The 21,645-nt window shown below is 42.1% G+C and overlaps 1 pseudogene across 1 annotated transcript in view; it reads left to right on the top strand.

Annotated features, from left to right (window-relative positions):
- Positions 1 to 21,645, top strand: part of LOC309791976 (zinc finger C2HC domain-containing protein 1A-like) — a 36,546-nt pseudogene that overhangs the window by 3,402 nt on the left and 11,499 nt on the right. The window contains exons 2-3 of the transcript in view: positions 15,171 to 15,297; positions 16,071 to 16,157. The product of the transcript in view is annotated as a zinc finger C2HC domain-containing protein 1A-like (transcript). The remainder of the gene's footprint in view (positions 1 to 15,170; positions 15,298 to 16,070; positions 16,158 to 21,645) is intronic.

Consider the following 21,645-nt stretch of genomic DNA (forward strand, 5'->3'; position numbering starts at 1 on the left):
GGGGAGCGATGCGGGGGGGGGGGGATGGGGGGGCGGGGGGCGCGCTCTGGTCAGTTTCCAAGCAGTAGAGCTGTGTTCTAGCTGGGGAGGCCGCGCTCCACAGGTGGAAATGACTTTCTGTTTGTCAAGTAGAACTTGGTGAAATACCTAACCAGTAGTTAACTTTCTGTGTTCAATAGACTCTGAGCTCCTTCAAGTAGAAATCCCATAAGAAAAGGTAAAAGCAACAACAATGCAACCCAACTTCTCTCCCATTCCTCACAATTTAAAAATGTCAGTGTCTTAATGCTTTGAGGAGAAAATGTCATCTTTATCAAGGGTCATTGTCTTTTTTAAAGAGTAGCTTTTTCATCATCCCATCACTGGAATCCAAAGTAAACAAACTCACTGCCTTGGTAATAAGGTACAACTATAAAAAATAAAGATTTTTTAAAAATTAAATAGCAGCTACAGAAAATGTTCCTAGTAAGTGGTGATTAGCTTGTGATTACTAATCACTGACTATGCACCTCATCCAATTCTGGCTGAGGAGATCCACTTTCAAAGGGGGAAGAACTTTATATATTCCTGAAAGCAGAGCCTGCTTGCTAGTTTTGTTTCTCTTAAGTTTTGCCACCTTCCTATAATCTGTACATTAGTTTTGCACTGCTCTTAACTGTGATGAGTGTTTCTGGTGTTATCCACTATCCCTGTGATTTCATTTAAATCTAGAATCTCATGGCCCATGATTCCTGTCTTCAGATGGGCAGTGTGTTCTTAAGTGAATAAAAAGTTTTATCGCTTAATCTTCAGGAGGTGCCTAGAAGGTGAAATAAGGTTAATGAAAGCATGTCAGGATAGCATGCTTGGTCTCCCTGCCTCTAACAGGGTCTGAAATCACTCAATACCTTGGGACTCAAAGCATGGAAGAGACACTGGTGTGTAAAAGCAGAACTGGCATATGACGTGGATTACTGGTCCCAAGCCAGCAATTACTAGGGACCCGCTTGGTTGCGTAGTCTTGTCCCTTAGTCCAGAGAGCTGAACTCTCAAATGAGGACTACATGGATAAAATTCCTGAAGCATAAGGTTCCTTCTTCTTCCATTCATGAAGACTGTTCTATGACCATAAACATAATAGACCCCAAAAGAACTTTGAAAGATCGTATTGACCATGCTAATGACTTCAGGAAAAACGATGCACAACCTACCCATACAAGATAACTGTGTGTCCATTGTTAAGCCTTCAAGAAAATGATGGTAGCCAGCTTTCTTTGCTAACTTATCCTGATGCTTAATTACCTTCCCCAGAAGGAAAATCCATACCAATGGTGAAATTTTTTATTCTAGTTCTGTGAAAAATGCCATTGGTAGTTTGGTAGGGATTGCATTGAATCTGTAGGTTGCTTTGGATACTATAGTCATTTTCACAATGTTGATTCTTCCAATAGAAGAACATGGTGTATCTCTCCATCTGTTTGTATCATTTTTATCTTCTTTCATCAGTGTCTTATAATTTTCTGCATACAGGTCTTTTGTCTCCTTAGGTAGGTTTATTCCTAGATATTTTATTCTTTTTGTTGCAATGGTAAATGGGAGTGTTTCTTTAATTTCTCTTTCAGATTTTTCATCATTAGTGTATAGGGATGAAAGAGACTTCTGTGCATTAGTTTTGTATCCTGCTACTTTACCAAATTCATTGATTAGCTCTAGTAGTTTTCTGGTAGCATCTTTAGGATTCTTTATGTATAGTATCATGTCATCTGGAAACAGTGACAGTTTTACTTCTTCTTTTCTGATTTGGATTTCTTTTATTTCTTTTTCTTCTCTGATTTCTGTGGCTAAAAATTCCAAAACTAAGTTGAATGGAAATGGTTTCAGTTTTTCACCATTGAGAATGATGTTGGCTGTGGGTTTGTCATATATGGCCTTTATTATGTTGAGGTAAGTTCCCTCTATGCCTACTGTCTGGAGGATTTTTATCATAAATGGGTGTTGAATTTTGTCGAAAGCTTTTTCTGCATCTATTGAGATGATCATATGGTTTTTCTCTTTCAATTTGTTAATATGGTGTATCATATTGATTGATTTGCATATACTGAAGAATCCTTGCATCCCTAGGATAAATCCCACTTGATCATGGTGTATGATCCTTTTAGTGTGCTGTTGGATTCTGTTTGCTAGTATTTTGTTGAGGATATTTGCATCTGTGTTCATCAGTGATATTGGCCTGTAGTTTTCTTTCTTTGTGACATCCTTGTCTGGTTTTGGTATCAGGGTGATGGTGGTCTCGTAGAATGAGTTTGGGAGTGTTCCTCCCTCTGCTATATTTTGGAAGAGTTTGAGAAGGATAGGTGTTAGTTCTTCTCTAAATTTTTGATAGAATTTGCCTGTGAAGTCATCTGGTCCTGGACTTTTGTTTGTTGGAAGATTTTTAATCACAGTTTCAATTTCAATGCTTGTGGTTGTTCTGTTTATATTTTCTGTTTCTTCCTGGTTCAGTCTCGGAAAGTTTTGCTTTTCTAAGAATTTGTCCATTTCTTCCAGGTTGTCCATTTTATTGGCATATAGGTGCGTGTAGTAATCTCTCATGCTGCTGCATTCTTAGTGTTCTCTGCCTCAGTGCAGAGGACAATGTCAAATGTCTAATCATTCCCTAGGGGAGTAATTAGTGTGATGTAACTTGAAGACTTGACACAAACTTTAAAGGGAAACGTGCTTGCCCCCTTCAGAACAGCCAGATAAACTAAGAAATCAGGTAGTATATCGCATTTTGTGTTAGTTTACTAGGGCTGCAGTAACAAAGTGCCAAAAACTGGATAGCTTAGAACAACAGAAATCGCCACATGAAGGCATTAGGGAAGGGCCTGTTCAGGCTTCTCTCCTACCTTCTCGTAGTTTCTTGTATGGCAGGATAACTCCCGTCTTCACATGCCTCTCTCTCTCTGCCCAATCTTCCCCTTTTATAAGGACACCAGTCGTATTGGCTGAGGGGACCATGCTACTCCAATTTGATCTCATCTTACATCATTCCATCGACACCACCAAATCAGGTCTCACACTCTGACTTGATGAGGATTGTGAGTCTGTGAATCGATATGTGAATCTGGGGGAGACACATTTCAACCCCTAATACACTAAGTTGTGGGACAGTTCGTAGTTCCTGAAAATCTTTTGCCAGGTACTATTTGACGTTATATTTGGGACTCAGGACAAAGTAATTTGTGGCCAGCCCCTCAGATATTGCAGAAGGACAATTCCTTGGAAAACCAACCTCAAACCCCTGGGTATTAGGAGAGTATGGAAACGTGTCACAGTAGAGAGACACAGAGTCACGTGCACAAATGGAAGGTGAGGAAAAGCCTGGATGCAAGTGGACAAGACAGCTACAGAGGTCGTAGCTGAGCCACATCAAGAATGTCACACAAGGGGCTTCCCTCATGGTTAAGACTTCGCCTTCCAATGCAGGGGGTGCAGGTTCGATCCCTGGTCAGGGAGCTAAGATCCCACATGCCTCGGGGCCAAAAAACCAAAACATTAAACAGAAGCAATATTGTAACAAATTCAATAAAAACTTAAAAAGAAAAAAAAAAGTGTCACAATAGGTAAAGGGTCTTTGAGACAGGGGATGTACACTCTTCTTAGATCCAGGAAGTCTCTCTTCCTCTAGCCAAGGCTGTGCCTTTACCAGGCCTAGGAAGCTTCTGGTCCTGCAACTGTGGCATGTGATGCAAAGGCCTTCAACAGTCCCCAGGAGAAAATATCTATAAAAGATATATAGCCTTGAAACTGGCCTCCATAGGAATAAAGTTAATTGAGATTCTCAACACCACATTTTTTTGTTAGTTGGAACTAGCTGAGAAAATTTTAGAATAATTTTCAAATATCAGAAGAGTGGTGAAGAGCAACATTTTGTCATTTTCAAAGCAAGGGAGGATCAAGGGGAAGCTTGAATTATGGGAGGTGCAATTCAGATTAGATATGAGAAGAACTTCCTGATAGTAAGAGCAATCTATTAAAAAAAAGAAAGAAACTGTGGTATCTTCCTTACCTATCTTAGACACAAAGGCGGGCACCTCTCTGTTGTAAAATGAGCATAGTCATTCCTGAATATCAAAGAGCTGGGCTTTATCTTTCCATCATTTTTTATGCACCAAAGAGTTATTGTGCTCATAACTTACGCAGGTGCAGAGCTGAGATCTAAGGTCCCAGGGATGACAGACACAGGCTCCATCCTCAAAGAGCTCACCCACCCGTGCCACTTACCCAATATCTAGTTGAATAAAAACATAAATGAAGATGTAGAAACAGATAACTTCTCATGCAATGACATAATACTAAGAGCTGCCCCAGTACTGTGTTTATATGTCTAACTGTGGGCAAAGTCATTCAAGAGTGCTTTGCCGAACAGTTGGCATTTGGGCAACATCTAGAAAGATGACTGTTGTTTTGCAGGGTGGGCATGAAGGGAGGGACACACACATACAAGAGGCACAGTGATGGGCTGTTTGGACTCTGAGTACAGTGTGACTGGAGTAGAGGTGACCTAGTGGAGATCGAGGGGACCAGTGATCAGAGAGGAGGTGGGAGGAAGGCGAAATGCATAAACCCCAGTTCTTCAGAGGGTCTCTTGGACTCCTAGTGACTCTAACGCTTTGTAAGTGAGATCCTACTGTATTCAATACTCTCCTGACCCAGCCTGAAAATAAGACACTCTTTTTTGTCCTTTGTTTGTAAATTTGTAAAACAAAAGGATTATTGCTTGATCATATTGTAAAAGATAGGGCTGGGTGAGGAAATTCTTCAACTTGGGAATATTCAACGTCAACATCAGGTCTTTGCGAACATCCCCTCTCTTTCAGGGGAGACTCACTTGGGATCATGATACAGAAAACTGAACAAGCCTGGTGCCAGCTTCTTTCTGGAGAGTGGTGGGACTTTGGGTAGGAGGTGAATGAGAAGGAAGGACAAAGTAGCTAGGCTCTTCAGTGAGGGTGGAGCCGGCCACAGAGCACAGCAGCCATGCCGTTGAACTCTCGCCAGCTGATTTCATTGCATAAAAATCTCATCTGTGCTCCTCCAGGAGAGAGTGTCCCTGTGGAGCTCAGAAGCTCAGAGAACAAGGTTTGCCAGACGCTGCCTCTTAGACCCTAAAATTGTTACCTAACCGGACTTGGCTTCACTCACCAATCTACCGACACTGGGTTGCGGTGAAGGAATGTACAACATGTATTTACCAAACAAGGAGATCGGGCAGTTAATGCTCAAAAGACCCAAAGTCCCGCTGGTTTTCAGACAAGGGTTTTTAAAGGCAGCATTAGGGGTGAGGTCACAGGGTGCGGGAACTGCCCCTGGACATTTTTCTGATTGGTTGGTGGTGAGCTAACAGGGTGCATTTCAGGAATGTCGGTCATTCCAACCAGCCTGGGGCCTTTGTGCTCGTCAGCATGTGGTCACCATCCTCCACCAGCTGAGGGGTGGGTGTCTTAGTTTTTGTAGAAGGACTCAGAGATATGCATCAGATTGTTATCTTTATCCCTTCAGGAGGAACTAGGAGGCCTGTGATTCTGTTGTTCTAATCATTAACTGCTTGAGTCTGTTCTTTGGAACTCAAGAGAATGGCAAACAAGCAGCGTGGGAAGTGGAGGGGCTTGTATCCAGGAAGCCCCCAACAGGGTCCTGCTCGGTTTCAGTCCCCCTTTTCTTTCATGCTCCTCAGTCCTGAGGGGAACAGGGGCAGGACAAGAAAAGGAATAAAGTTTCAGATGGAGGGCACTCAGTTTTAGGGGGACTGGGTTTCAGGATCTCTCCCACCGAGAAGAGAGAGGTGTGAGCAAGGGAAGAGGCGGGGCTGGGAGCTGAAGTAAAGCAGCTCAGAGAAGCTCCCCATGCAGCAGTGTCTGTTGAGCACTTTCTACTTTGTAGGCCCGGTGCTAATGCGGGAAGGCAAACACCATACTTCCCTGGCAGCAGGCATCCACGTGGTGAGACAGACGTTTCCTCAGCAGATGACTAAAGCAGTCACAATACACGAGGTGAATCAGGGGATAGGCAGAGGGGCCGTGGACCCTTAGGAGTGGCCCTTCATTTTCCCCTAATGTGGCAAAGCAGTCCAGGCATGGCAGCAAGATTCGAGAAATGACTTGCTCAGTGTGGCTGGAATTTGAGGTTTGTGCTGGGGCAATTATAAGAGCTGAAGCTGGAGGGCACATAGAAGCGTGTGGTGCGAAGGGGCTGAACGGTCACCAGTGAGCCCTCACATCCTTACAGGGAGTGACCCACAGCTGAGGACCCAGTCTCACTGGGCTAGGAGCCACGGTCCCACACCTTCTGCACACGCACACAAGCAACACCCAAGGGTGCTTTCCTACCATTGCAGTGGTTATGTTGAGAAAACCAGGGAAGAGCACAATGGTAAAATTAATTAGTGTTGTGACTAAATAAATGAACACACCACCTGTGCATCCTGTTTGGGGAAATGAGTCAGATTAGTGAAACAAGTCACACAATCACAGCAAATGCCAATCTCAGCCATGGCAGCTAGGCTGGTCATATCTAGTTTTAATGAGGTCCTCCGTGATCAGTGTTCATTCAGATGAATGAAGAGGAATTTTCGGTGTATGTTTTATTTTTCATCACATAGATGTAATTGCTGCCAGAAAATTTTTTTTAAATTTAGTTAGTCAAAAATTTTAAAGTTAAAGTTACTCTAAACACACCATGCAGGAACAACTGTTAACCTTTTGGTGCATAGACTTTCAGACTTTCAGAAATATGTATGATTATAAAAGTCGATTATTTTGTTCTGTTCTCTTAGCTTACGTCTGACTTCCATTTTGGGGGTCCCTTTTGTTCCTCCTTTTTTCCTTTTTTAAATGGATGTGCCTAGTTTTGCTCTACGTTATGAGTTTATCTTTGATTCCTCCCCCCCATGCATTCTACTCCAGGAATTTGGAAGGTATGGTACTTGTTTAAAGTTCTTTTGATCATTACTATCAAATTTTTAAATAATATTGACACATGTTTAAAAGCTATGTTCTAAACCTCTGTTTCTCACATTATTAATGTCAAAAATGAAATAATATCTACTTACTCACCCCACGTACAGATGAAAAGTGCCCACGCTTTCCTTCCTCCAGCTCCGGATACACACCACCCCTTCCCCCAGTTTCTGTTATTCTACTTTAGATTTTTACCTCAGTCTGCAATAGTTAAATTGTTTTTTTGGGTTTTTTTTTGGTTTTGGTTTTATTTTTGGTTGCATTGGGTCTTCGTTGCTGCACGCGGGCTTTCTCTAGTTGCAGCAAGCGGGGGCTACTCTTTGTTGCAGTGCACGGGCTTCTTATTGCGGTGGCTTCTCTTGTTGTGGAGCACGGGCTCTACGCGTGTGGGCTCACTAGTTGTGGCGCACAGGCTTAGTTGCTCCGCGGCATGTGGGATCTTCCCGGACCAGGGATCGAACCTGTGTCCCCTGCATTGGCAGGCAGATTCTTAACCACTGCACCACCAGGGAAGTCCCTGCAATAGTTAAATTGTTCATTGTCACATGATCGGACCTCTTGTTTCAAGAATGAGATAGCGTTTACATTCTCCTTAGAAACAACGCTATTTAACAGTGTTTACATTCCTCAACACCCGTATTGTTGGTTCATCTCAGTTACCGTACAGAACACATCAGCATTCTAAAGCCCTTTCCCAGCTGAAAATGTCTTCTCCTTGCCTTCATTTATTACTGATGATAGAATTTGGGAAGCATAGCGTAACCATTCTCCCTGAAAACCACATAGACAAATTAGACTGATATATTTTTTCTTTTATACAGGATCTATTTCTTTTTCCTGGATTTGGGAAAGTTTCCTTCTTTAGACTTGATATTCAGTGGATCTAAATATTTATCAGTTTTCAGAAAGTCCACAGTAAAACTTCAGTGATTTTTTTTCTCTCATTTCAGAGTGATTTTTCTTCAGTATCCATTTTTTTGGTTTGCATTTATCCATTTTATTATCCTTTTTCTAGCTTATCTTTTTTTAGTTTTATTGAGAAACAATTGACATACATCACTATATAAGTTTAAGGCATACAGCATGATGGTTTGATGTACATACATTGTAAATGATTTCCACAATTGGTTCAGCAAACATCCACCTTCTCATATAGATACAATAAAAAGAAAGAAGAAAAGAATAAAAAAATTCTCCTTGTGGTGAGAATGCTTAGGATTTACTCTCTTAACTTTCCTGTATATCACACAGCAGTGTTAGCTATAATCATCATGTTGTACATGACATCCCTAGTACTTACTTATCTTATAACTGCAGGCTTGTACCTTTTGACCACCTTCCTCCAATTCTCCACCCCCTTTCCCCCCTCTGCCTCTGGTGACCACAATTCTGATCTCTTTCTCTGTTTTTTTGGGGGGGGGTTGATTCTACATATAAGTAGGATCATAGAGTATTTGTCTTTCTCTGTGTGACTATTTCACTTCACATAGTGTCTTCAAGATCCATCTCTGTTATTGCAAATGTTAGGATTTCCTTGCTTTTTATGGCAGAATAATATTCCATTGTTTATATATACCACAACTTCTTTATCCCTTCATCCATCAATGGATACTTAGGTCATTTCCATGTCTTGGCTTTTGTAAATGATGCTGCTGTGAACATGGAGGTGTAGATATCTTTTCTAGTTAGTGTTTTTGTTACCTTTGAGTATTTTCCCAGAAGTGGAATTGCTGGATCATATGGTAGTTTTATTTTTAATTTTTTGAGGATCCTTTATACTGTTTTCCACATAGCGACTGTCCCAATTTACAGCCCCCCCCCATTATTTACAAGGATTCCCTTTTCTTCATATCCACACTAATATTTGTTATCTTTTTTTTTTTTTTTTTTGGCGGTACGCAGGCCTCTCACTGTTGTGGCCTCTCCCGTTGCGGAGCACAGGCTCCGGACGCACAGGCTCAGCAGCCATGGCTCACGGGCCCAGCCACTCCGTGGCATGTGGGATCTTCCCGGACCGGGGCCCGAACCCATGTCCCCTGCATCGGCAGGCGGACTCTCAACCACTGCGCCACCAGGGAAGCCCTCTCTTGTCTTTTTGATGGTGGCCATTCTAACAGGTGTGAGGTGATATCTCATTGTGGTTTTGATTTGCATTTCCCTAATGACTAGTGATGCTGAGCAGCTTCCCATGTACCTTTTAGCCTTTCATATATCTTCCTTGGAGAAATGTCTTTTCAGATCCTTGGCCCATTTTTAAATTGGGTTATTTGCGTTTTTTCTTACTGAGTTGTATGAGTTCTTTATGTTTTGGCTATTAACCCCTATCAGATACATGGTTTACAAATATTTTTTCCCATTCTGTAGATTGTATTTTTCACTCTGTTTAGGGCAATTTACGTTTTTGAAATTGGTTCTCTTGCAATGGTTCCGATTGCTTCCTCATTTACTCCCATTATGCATATGCTACATATACTGTGTCCATGATTCCAGTCCATCTTTTTCTCTTTAGTCATTTTCACTTGCTTTTTTTCTCTCTCTGAATTCTGGGTGAGTGTCTCAAGTTTGCACTCACCTTAATAGTTTCTAAACCAGATTGATTTTCTGAATCACTTCAGGGAATTTTAGAAGTACAGATTTCTTAGCTTCACCCAAGGCCCACTGAATCAAAATCTCCTATATTTAACCCTAGGAGTATATATTTTAAGTACCTGCTTCCCCCCCACACCATATTTCTGTGATCATCTAGGTTTGGAACCACTGTCCTATTTCATTAGTCTAATTCCATTTAATTCAGGAACAATTCTCCTCTTCACTGCTTTTTAGCAGTTTTAAATTCTGCAATAGAATTATTTGCTTCCTTGTATTCTTTTCATAAAATCCCTTTTTATTTCCATTTGTTGCCTCATGACCTCTCTTTTTAGCAAGTTTGTATTTTGAGTAATTACCTTGAGAATACAAAGTAGTTACTCTCTTAAACTTTTGTCTTTCTCTTATGGCAAATTTTTTCCAAAGTCTACTATTTTCTCATATGTTTATTTCCTTGGGTTTATATTGTATTTATAGTCTGTGGTGTAGAACCTTTTCTTTTAATTCCTTGTTGGGAGCCTATTTGATAACTTACTCTTCATTGGTGCCTTGGGTGACTTCTCTGCATTCCCAGGCACTCTTATTAATTTGAGGGCTGCGTGATATGCATTTACATAATAAGTTTTGTCATTCAGTAGCCTCAGGAGAATGGAGAGTAGCCAGTTTCTTGAGTAGACCCAGCAGGAGAGCTTTGCCTTACTCAGCATTTCCTACATGCTGAGGACTCTCAGCATGTAGACTCAGCCTGGGGACTCTTGCATCAAGACCCGTCTCTCCGTATCTTGGGTACACTTCACTCTACCCACTATTCTGTGTACCTCGTGTGGCTGCATCTCGTATTTCACATGAATTGTGTATCCCTGTGAGCTGGATGGAATTTACATGAGTTGGAGCAGTAGCCTGTCTAGTTCCAGAGTGTTCGTCCTATTTCTTCATGAATGACCACGTTGGTGACAGTTGGGTTAGAGAACATCCCCACTTCACAGGAGTTCTGTGTGGTTGGGCCATGTGCATTATTTTCCCACACTGCATATTCCACATGGTTGCGTAAAAATGAGTCTCTCTACTTCCAGCAGACTGCCCTGCCTCCGGAACCTCTCCCCTAGATGTCAGAGTCAGTCCACAAAAAACTCAAGTAATAGCCCCAAACTGGAAATAAGCCCACAATCCCTCTGCGGTTATGGTTAATAAATTGCGGTACGTTTGTACAATGGAAAGTAAATCTTAATTAGCCACATGCATCAGTGTGAACAAATGTCAGAAACAAAGTTGAGCAAGAGTCCGACAGAAGACATTCAGTATGGTCCGCTCACATCCATTTCCAAACAGGCAAAGCTAAGCAATACGTTACTTAGACTAGAGATATATACATAGGTGGTAGAGGTATTTTCTTAAAAAGCAAGTTAACAGTGAACACAAGTACCGGATAGTGATGCTCACAGGTGGAAGGGAGGGGATGGAATCAGGAAAATGCCCTCCAGACATTCGAAGGTCCTGCTAACATTCTACTTGCTAAGATCAGTAGCTGATGCATTGGTATTTGCTTTACTGTTATTTTTAATAGTAATATTAATTTTTAATGACAATGGTTTAAAATAATTATATATTATATATATATATTATATATTTAAATGTATAATTTAAATAATTATACATTATACAAATTATACATTATACAAATAATTATACATCTGAAGTTTTAATACATCTAAAGTTTTAATTCAATGATATGTCAAATAATTATACATCTGAAGTTTTAATGCATCTGAAGTTTTAATTCAATGATATGTGAAATCTAATCACAACAATTTTCATAACTTCTTTTTATGAATGACACTTCACAATTTTAAAAAAATTAAAAGTAAAAATAAGCCATGTAAGAGAAAAACTAGCGAAGGGTAACCATTCAACTGTCCTCGCTTTCCCCCAGCTGTGGCCCTAGAGGGCGCTGTGTCCACAGTGGGGAAGGGGACTCCGTGTGGGGCCCAGTTCCTTCCCCCCACCCACCCATGGAGCCCGGCCTCCCGATTTAGCGATGTTATTTGACTTTCCCAAAATGCCTTCCTCTTACTTGTCACCAAACAACTGTGCTCCACTCTCAGAATGAGAATTTGTACGTCTTCCCTCAGTTTGAGGTTTCTGGATGCTTGTAAATGGCTTTATTAGGTGACCTGGTTCAGCACTAAAGTTAGGCTTTTCCCTACTCCTGCTTCTCTTTAGATTTCTGAAAGGAGGAAGGTCGGAAGCTTGCTTTCATGTGAGACTTTTCCCCAGAAATAGGAAGCATGGCTAGAGCCATACACAGAGCAATATTAACAGTAGTGTGACTGTGAACAGTGCAGAGCGTCATTGTCAAGCTGCACTGCGTGTATTCACTTTCTTCAGAGGTAGCGTCCATGTCATTATGATTCCAGATGAGGACAACAAGCCTCAGGGCGTTGAAATGACTTGTCCCTCTTACTGAAGCTGATTTCAGAGTCCAGAGCCCACCCCCATACACTCCACTGCAATGCCGGATGCTTCAAGTCTATAGTCAGCGCTAGTTGAAAGATACTTTGTCATTCAGTAATTATTTATTGAGCACCTATTATGTGCTGGACCAGGTGCTAAGGACACAACAATGAACGAGGCGTACCTTTTCACTGCTACCCTGACACTTAAAATATAGGACAGAAGGTGGGCATTAAAGAAAGAATTGCACAAATAGCTATGAAATGACAGTTGTGAAGAAGTGCCTATGTGATAGTGTGTGTACAGAGGGGAACCGAGACTACAGGGTGAGGGAAAGGATTTCGTAAGGGAGTGGCCAGTCATCTGAACCCCAAATGATAAACAAGTTAACCAAGCAAAGAAGCGGGGAGAAGGGCAACACAATAGAGGTACAGCCTGTAGGAAGAGCCCAGAGTCTGGGAGGAACTTGGTAAACTGAAGAAATTAGCAGAAGGGCCTAGTGAGCCAGGTGGACAGTAGCCAAGGATGGAGAGCCACGCACTTTGCAGGGCCGTGGTCAGGATTTTGGTTTTATTCTAAAAGTAAGGACAAGTCTCCGCAAGGTTTCAAGAAGAGGCGAGGCATCGTCATATCCGTTGCTTTGTCTACTAAAAAGAGGGTAAAGAGCGCAGACCAGCTTATCTTAAGCTAAAATATAATCGGGGATGATTAACATATACTAATTATCTCCTATATTATTATAGACTTGTTTGTAAGTCTATAGTTTCCATAAGGCTCTTTAAATGGATAAAAATATGTCACTCTCACTCTACATATTGGAAATTGAAAATAGATCTGGCACACCTTAAAAGACATCTCTGGCATTCACAGCTTTTCAAGTTGAAGATCCGTCTTCTGAATAGGAGGTGCCAGGATCTTGAAGCAGCCCAGGGACTCCTACCACAGCCCACCCTTGCCAATCAGACAACAAAAGGTCAGGGCCAGGAACCCCTAAGACTGCTCCAGCTCTTCAGGGTGCTAAAGAAATGTACCACGTGGCAAAATGAATGGGCCTTTGTTTTAAATCAACATCTTGTGTTTATAAATTCTCACTCAAGGTCTGTAAAGGGCCCATTCAGCGGATCTTTTTAAAATCAGAAAATTAATTTTAATATAACTTCACTTGATTGCCCACCAACCTTTCCCTCCTTCCAGTGGCATTTATCCCTTGTTCTTCCATAAACTGGGAAATAACTGACTGCTCTCCAGAGTGAGGCTGCCTGAAGTGGCGAATGGTGCAGTTCACACCTGTTTGTTGCATACCTGTGCCATGGAGGTACTACACCATATGTTTGGAAATGGATGACAAAGATGAGCAAGCCAGGCTTTCTGCCCTCGAGAGGCCTCCAGTCTTAGGAGATGAGATCAGAGGATTACAGTAGACTGTGTTATAAATGCTACCAAGATGGCTAACACACTCTGGGTTTTCAGAAGCAAAAGAGGAACGAGGAGAACTTTCGGTTACTCAGATCTCTAGCAGTAGAAATTACTTTTTAGGAGGTCATTTTTAAAAAAATATATCAAAAGTCCATGCTTCTGAACAATTGATTACATTAGAATTCTGGACTGTCTGTTCATGTCTTCCCTACAAAATGCCCTTCACTGAGTCTGTCTTTTTTTTTTTTTTTTTTTTTGTTTTTGTTTTTGTTTTTGCGGTATGCGGGCCTCTCACTGTTGTGGCCTCTCCCGTTGCGGAGCACAGGCTCCGGACGCGCAGGCCCAGCGGCCATGGCTCACGGGCCCAGCCGCTCCTCGGCATGTGGGATCTTCCCAGACCGGGGCACGAACCCGTGTCCCCTGCATCGGCAGGCGGACTCTCAACCACTGCGCCACCAGGGAGGCCCTGAGTCTGTCTTTTGAAGTGAATCTTCTCTGAACTAGCTGTGCATCTTTGGGGATCACCCGTGTGCATGTTTGCACGCCACTGCCTGCTTACTCTATGGAAGGGACCAAAATAGCTATTGTCTAAGTTGTTTTCATCTTTGATTTGCTTCACTGTAAATGGGATGTAAAACTGCCTATGGGAAGCTAATTAGACCTAAGCATTTATCTTCTGCTGCTAAATGGAATCATGTAGAAGGCATCTCCCCACACCAGAAAAGTGGAACATTTAACCACAATAACGATTTTACATTAGATGAATCCCCTTACTAACCTTTAGGACCTCGCTGCCATAAAGTATCTGACTAGCCAGGGAAACATGCAGGTCCTGCAGAATGACGTTGTGTATTGTGTTTGATACTCGGTATAGAGCCCAGAGGCCCTAAAGTAGCAGCTCCTTTGTGAGAGGGCAGGTTGGGGATGGGAGGATGATTTCCACTAAATATCAACTCCAGTACAGATTTATAACTTTTAAACTCCTCACAAATGTGCATTCCTAAAAGAGGCTGAATTGGGTCTTGTACTTGGTGGCTGTCATCCTACTAGAAATCTGAAGCAACACGAAGCATGCATTCATTCAGTTATCAGAAGAGAAGCAGAGGATGACCTGGGTATTAAAATACATAATAGGGCTTCCCTGGTGGCGCAGTGGTTGAGAGTCCGCCTGCCGATGCAGGGGACGCGGGTTCATGCCCCGGTCCGGGAAGATGCCACATGCCGCGGAGCAGCTGGGCCCGTGAGCCATGGCCGCTGAGCCTGCGAGTCCAGAGGCTGTGCTCCGCAACGGGAGAGGCCACAGCAGTGAGGGGCCCGCGTACCGCAAAAAAAAAAAAAAAAAAAAAAAAAAAAACATAAAATACATAATGTTCCCCAAGCCATCCCCTAGCCTGGGTCCTGAGGTTTTGGTCTCTTTTAGGAGGTGACATTTCATTGCTTACTCCTCAGTTTATGGTAATTTTATGCCGATCCAGGTCCAGGAATAATTGCTCCCAAATTCTTTATAAGAAAAACTCAGTTGTCATTTGCATTTTAGATTCCTGAAATGGATTGGCAGGCATTAGAGAGTTAATCCATCTTCTAGCTATGATTCATATATATATATATATATATTGCTTTTCATTCTCCGATTTGACACAGTGGAGCAGGGTGCTGTTATTGAGAAATTGAAGCAGCAGATGTGATTAAATCAGATCACACATTTCATTCTCTCTTTAATTTCACCTCGCTCTTCAGCAGCTGAATCCATGCGCTACCCCCATGGAGTCAGCCAGCATCATGCATTCTCAGCATGCCCAGCAGAGCAGTAGCAAAATGTTTCCAAAGTCAGCCACCCTGCTGGGCTCTCATTCGTCAAATCAGTGTTTGCCTACAAATAATTCAGTATTGCTAGATCTGGTTTATTAATCCATTCATCTCCCTAGAGACTAAGATTTCTGGTTAATTTACATCATTAATGCTCAGTTTCAACTAAGAGGAGTTTCAAAAAATAAAGACTAGAATCAAGGATAAAGAAACAATTAGGGGACTTCCCTGGAGGCACAGTGGTTAAGAATCCACCTGCCAATTCAGGGGACACGGGTTCCATCCCCTGTCTGAGAAGATTCCACATGCCGCGGAGCATCTAAGTCCATGCGCCACAACTACTGAGCCTGCGCTCTAGAGCCTGCGAGCCACAACTACTGAAGCCCGCACAAGCACTGAAGCCCGTGCTCCGCAACAAAGAGAAGCCACCGCAGTGAGAAGCCCGCGCACCGCAATGAAGAGTAGCCCCCGCTCGCCACAACTAGAGAAAGCCCGCGGGCAGCAACAAAGACCCAGCGCAGCCCAAAATAAGTAAATTAATTAATTAAAACCTTGAGGATATTTAAGAAAAGAAAAAAGAAACAATTAGAAGTCTTCAGTCTCTCTCCTCAACCTTCCCTTCTTTCTTCTGTGACTTCCCCATCTCTCTCCCACCCACCCTTATTCCCTGCTTCTAGGAATAGGAGTTGGAAATGGCATTTATGCATTTGCTTCGCAAGCATGTCCTAAGAGGCTACATTGGTGGCATTCCCATTGCCATCGAAAGATGAAGGTGAAATAAGGAGGCATTTCTCAGATTAGGGTTCAGTGTGCCTCACCCCTGCTGTTTAGCATCAGGCAGTTCAGGACCAACAAAAATGAAGCAGGGTCCCAGCACTGAGAAGCGAGCAGTGGTCCTGTGGCATACCCAGCATGGCAGTAAGGGCCAACATAGATGCAGTCTCTGTCTCTCTCTCTCGAGACTAGCTGTCCCTTCCCACCTGGGTGTACTACTCTCCCTTTGAAACCAGAGTCCAATGACTATGACCAGTCATGGTCAACTGCATAACATAATGTGGCTTAATTCATTCCACAAATACAGATGGAACGTATGCATGTTTGTATGTGCCAAGTGCTGCCCTAGGCAGAGCTGAACAAACACCAGCACTGCTCTGACGAAGCTTTTGTCCTCTTCACGATCTGACCTCTGCTTACTTCTCCCTTCTCATCCGTTCGCCCTCAGTGTGCTCTGTTAGTGTCCAGTGCGGTAGAATAACCTGCAGTCTCGTGAGCATCATTCATTATGGTCCATGTGTCTAGCGAACCTGGACCTCCTTCTCCCCATTTGCCTGCCTAGCTTCCAGCCAGACGTCAGGTCTCATTTCCTCCAGAAAATGGCCTCACCCTTCCTCTGAGCTCACCGAAATGTGTCTTCTTGTCTTTCATCCATACTTTAACCTTTTCAGTGGTAGAGACTGTGTCAGTATGGTCCACATTCTCCCTGACACATAGTGGGCACTCAAGAAACATTTGTGGAATTCATCACTGAATTCATTGTTATCCTTAAATAAGATCCATATATACTCATTTGCCCTTCATTTAATTTTTGTAAGACCCACAAGATAAGCTTTTAAAACGAAGTAGAAAGATGGTGACATTTGTAACCTTATCACCCTAATTGTAGTGAGAACTAACACCCCTGTGTACTTTCTTATGAAAATCACCTCCTCTCCCTGTTAGGCTTTTTAATAAGAATGGAACCCCTTGGCAAAATTAAATTGGAACTGTTAGAAATATTAGGTGGTTCTTTGTTGGAATCACTTGTGGAGAATTACCAAACCTGTGCTTTCCTTACCAAGTACAAATTAAAATTTCTTTTAAAAATAAGAAGGGGCCTCCCTGGTGGCGCAGTGGTTGAGAGTCCGCCTGCCGATGCAGGGGATACGGGTTCGTGCCCCGGTCTGGGAGGATCCCATGTGCCGCGGAGCGGCTGGGCCTGTGAGCCATGGCCGCTGAGCCTGCGCGTCCGGAGCCTGTGCTCCGCAACGGGGGAGGCCGCAGCAGTGGGAGGCCCGCATACCGCAAAAAAAAAAAAATAAATAAAAAATAAAAATAAGAAGAAGAAACAGATTTACAACTATGAAAAATTGACATGTAGATAAAAGTTCTAAGCCAGTGGGTGAAAATGAAAGAGTGTGTTACGGTGGTGTGAATAAGGGCATATTTTCCTTGTTGCAAAATGTCCTTTAATATCTTATAATTATTTTTGATGGAACAAGTATTAAAAAGAAAAGCAACCTTCTTGAAAAAAAGTACATATCCAGGAGGTTTTTGCTTTACTTGTGTGAGCTCAAGTGAATCAATTGAAAGTTTTCCCTGAGCAAACAAATACCTTTCCCATGCTCTTGTGTTGTATAGTCTCTTTTTTTTAATCTCAAGCTTTTCATCAGCAAGATGTTCATTTACTTGTTCAACAGGTAAACCTTAAATATCTACTATAGGTCAGGCACTCTAATATGCACTTGTTTTCTCTGTGTTAATAAAATGATTTGCAATATATACATGTATCAAATCATCACGTTGTATACCTTGAACTTACACAATGCTATGTGTCATCTATATTTCAAAAAAGCTGGAAGAAAATATTGATGACGACAAATTTTTATAGCACTTTCTACCTCCCTAAGCTCTTCCTTATACATGAGAACTACTATCTTTCACAATTCTGTAAAGTAGGTAGGACATGTGTGTTACAGAAACACTAGTTGCTGTAACAAATATATTCCAAAGAGTTAGTGGCTTAGTTCTCTCTTATTTAACAGTCCTAGCTGAAGACTGCAAGTCGGGAGGTGTTTCTGTTCCACACAGTCATTTAGGGGCCCAGGCTGTCAGCAGTTCTGCTGTCTGTCCTTAAGATATACCATTTTTGTTACTACTCCAGTCCTTTCCATTCCCACCTGGAAGTAAAGGGCCTTGAGCAAGAAACAGAGGTGACAAATATCACTTGTGCTTATATTCTGTTGGCAAGAGCTTAATCACATAACCACACCAGCCTCAGGGGTAGTTTGGAATTGTCATCTAGGCTTGTACTCAGAGTAAAGGGAAGAATGGGTTTGGGGGCATAGCTAACAGTCTGTGCCACAGCAGATATTTTTAAATTGCCATTTGTTAGACGAAAGAACGAAGGCTCAAAGAGGTTGATGTGCTTAAAATCACCCAGTTAAGCATGAACTATCAGAACTAGAGATCTGGCTCCTGAATGCTAGATCAATATCTCTTTCATCACTTCACATTGCCTAAAATTAGAGTGATAGCAAAAGACTGGCTCGGTGAAAGAATTGCCCGTGGCTGTCCTGTGCACCAACTTTGTGAACATGAACTGTCATAGCACAGCGCAGAATCTGGTATTCTTCTCTTGTTTAATTTGGTTCAGCCTTGACCAGAGAGGGGATCTTCCTAGTGTTAGAAGAAAGACTAAATGCTGCCTTATAAACATTTTAATGCAAGCAATATGTCTGGCTTTCCACCAGCTCCAGGACAAGACTGAGAACAGACTAAAAAAATACATACCCACATCGAAAACTGAAGCACAGTCCACAAGCATGAATATAGCTGAGGATCTCCTTTGTATCTTCAGTTGCTCCCTGGCTGGTGGATCATTTAATGAATATTTATGGAGAGCTTATTATGTGGTAGGGACAGGGGCTAGAGAGAGGATCGAGGGAGACACAACTCCAGCCATTATGGAGCTCATTATAGACAACAACTAACCAAAACGATTACAAATTGGGACAAAGGCTGCTGGGAGACAGAGAAATGGTGGGAGTTCTATTCCAGAGATGGCTTCTGGAAAAGCCTTTCTAAGGAGGTAACATTTAAACTGAATCCCAAAGGATGAGGAGTCGGTCATGCTGAGAACAGTGGGGAGAACCTTCCAGACAGAAAAACAGTATATGCAGTGGTTCTGAGCGAGGAAGAATGTTGCGCTTTCAGAGAACCGAAGGTGTCCCTTTAGCCAAGGGATACTGAGTGAGTGGAAGGTGGTCAAGGTAATACTGGCCAAAGTGTTCTTACGCAACTCTCACAACAACCTGTGAGGTGGGTTACTATTTATCATCCCCATTTTACAGATAAGGAAACTGAGGTATAAAGAAGTTAAATGGTTGAATAACTAGCCTAATGGCACACAGCTAATAAACAGGGGGCCAAGATTTAAACTCAAGGAGTCTAGTTCCAGAGCCCATCCCTACTTCACTGCATTATCCTGCCATACTGCCAGAGCAAGACTTAAAACCTTCCACTCTATCATAAACAAAATTTCTCTCCTTTAAAACAAAAATACCTCTCTTCCCTTAGTAAAAGGCTCTTAACCTGAGGTCTCTGGATCCCTCCCTCCTCCAAGGGAACCTTGGCTAGAATTCAGTGGGGCTGATGAAGTTGGAGATACATAATATATATTATTTTTATGTAGAATAAATATTATATATGAAATATATTTCAATCAAATAAAATTACACTTAATTTTATGCTGAATTCAATATACGAATTACACTTAATTTTATTTTTACTGAAATGTAACATTTCTTTCTATTATGACTCTAAGTACAAAAGCTCACTACTCTTAGCAGTTCTTGTGACTTTGTCACTAGAATCACAGGTAATTTTTAATCACATAGCAGTTCGTTGAAGATACCTTGAAATATCATTTGCGCTCATCACCACTTTCAAATTATGGTAGTTATTATTCTTGCCAGTAAATCCTACCGTTTAAAGCATCGATAAAGAAACACCTGTATACTTCTATCATAAAATTTTAAGAGCTTTTGGTATGTGTTTTTTAATATAACTTGATTATTTTGTAATCTTACATATTTTCCCTTTTGCATTTAAAAACATTCTTGAGAAGGGTCATAGGCTTCACTAGACTGCCAAAGGAGACTTTGGCACAAAAAAGGGAAGGACCCCTTCCCCTGACCCTTTCTGTGTTTAAACTTCTGGCCTCCTTCCCTATGTAACTAGATTTCTAGAACAGTCCATATGGATTGTACTTTCTCACGTCTCATTTGTTCCACAGTCCACTGTTTTCTGGCTTTCGCACCCAACTTCTTTTCACAAGATGGTAACTCTAAGATCACTGGAGTCCTCTGAGGTTTAACAAATACTTTTCAGTATCTTTTCTCCCTGAAATCTGTAGAATTTTGCCACTGTTGATCTCATTTTTCTTCAGGGGGACACTCTCTTGCTTCAGCTTCAGGAAAATCACCCTTTTCTTTTCCTTGCCTACTTTGCAAGTGCCTTTACTGACTACTCTGCTAACCACTCCTCAGAAAATACTGTTCCTAATGTTCTTCTTGGGAAACCACATTTACTCCTAAGACATCAACTGCCGCCTGTACACTGATGATTCCAAGTCCAGCCACTTCTAAGCTTCATGTCTGAGTTCCCAGCTGTCCAAAGATAACTTTCACCACCATAGCCCAGAGGTACCTCAAACTCAGCACATCAAAGATGAACTCCTGGGCTTCCCTGGTGGCGCAGTGGTTGGGAGTCCACCTGCCGATGCAGGGGACACGGGTTCGTGCCCCGGTCCAGGAAGATCCCACATGCCGCGGAGCGGCTGGGCCCGTGAGCCATGGCCGCTGAGCCTGCTCGTCCGGAGTCTGTGCTCCGCAACGGGAGAGGCCACAACAGTGAGAGGCCCGCGTACCGCAATTAAAAAAAAAAAAAAGATGAACTCCTCTATTGCCTCCACCACCAAACCTGCTTTTTTCTCCTGCATCTGCATTTTGTTTATGGACATCAGTCTCTTCTGATCACCCAAACTAAAACCCTTAGGGTTTCCCTCAATTGCTTCCCCTCACTCACTCCTACTTCTACTGAACCAGTAGTTCCTATTGGTCCATTATTGAGGAGGTTGGGTTGATAGAGCCCAAGGATGATGTGTACTGCTGGGACATAAATAAATGTTCCAGGTATAAGTTTTATGAGTATATTAATTTATGACCCCCTTGAAAATTATGCTGTGGTTTTTATTTTATTGAGATATAATTGACATATGACATTACATTAGTTTCAGGTGTCCAACATGAATAAATACATGTCTCTAGTGTGAAAGGATCACCAAAGTCTGGTTAACATCTATGACCACACATAGTTACAATTTTTTTCTCTTGTGATGAGAACTTTCTGGATTTGCTCTGTGACTTTTAACTATCTTTCCCGGGCCCACCACTTCTACCAGGAGTCTGATAGCTGAGTTATGACTTAAAATTCCAATTTTAATGGTTTTCCTCTCTTTCCCAGTGTGGAACGTGTTGAAGAAATAGGCCACGTTCCTCTGCCCAATGTCACATACAACTTCTTCCCTTGCTGGCTAGGGGTTTCTAACCTTTTTCCAATGAGAACAGGGTGAGGAAGGCATGGTGGT

The sequence above is a fragment of the Mesoplodon mirus genome (genome assembly GCF_964341445.2).
Source record: "Mesoplodon mirus genome assembly, chromosome: 16".
In the NCBI taxonomy this organism is placed as follows: domain Eukaryota; kingdom Metazoa; phylum Chordata; class Mammalia; order Artiodactyla; family Ziphiidae; genus Mesoplodon; species Mesoplodon mirus.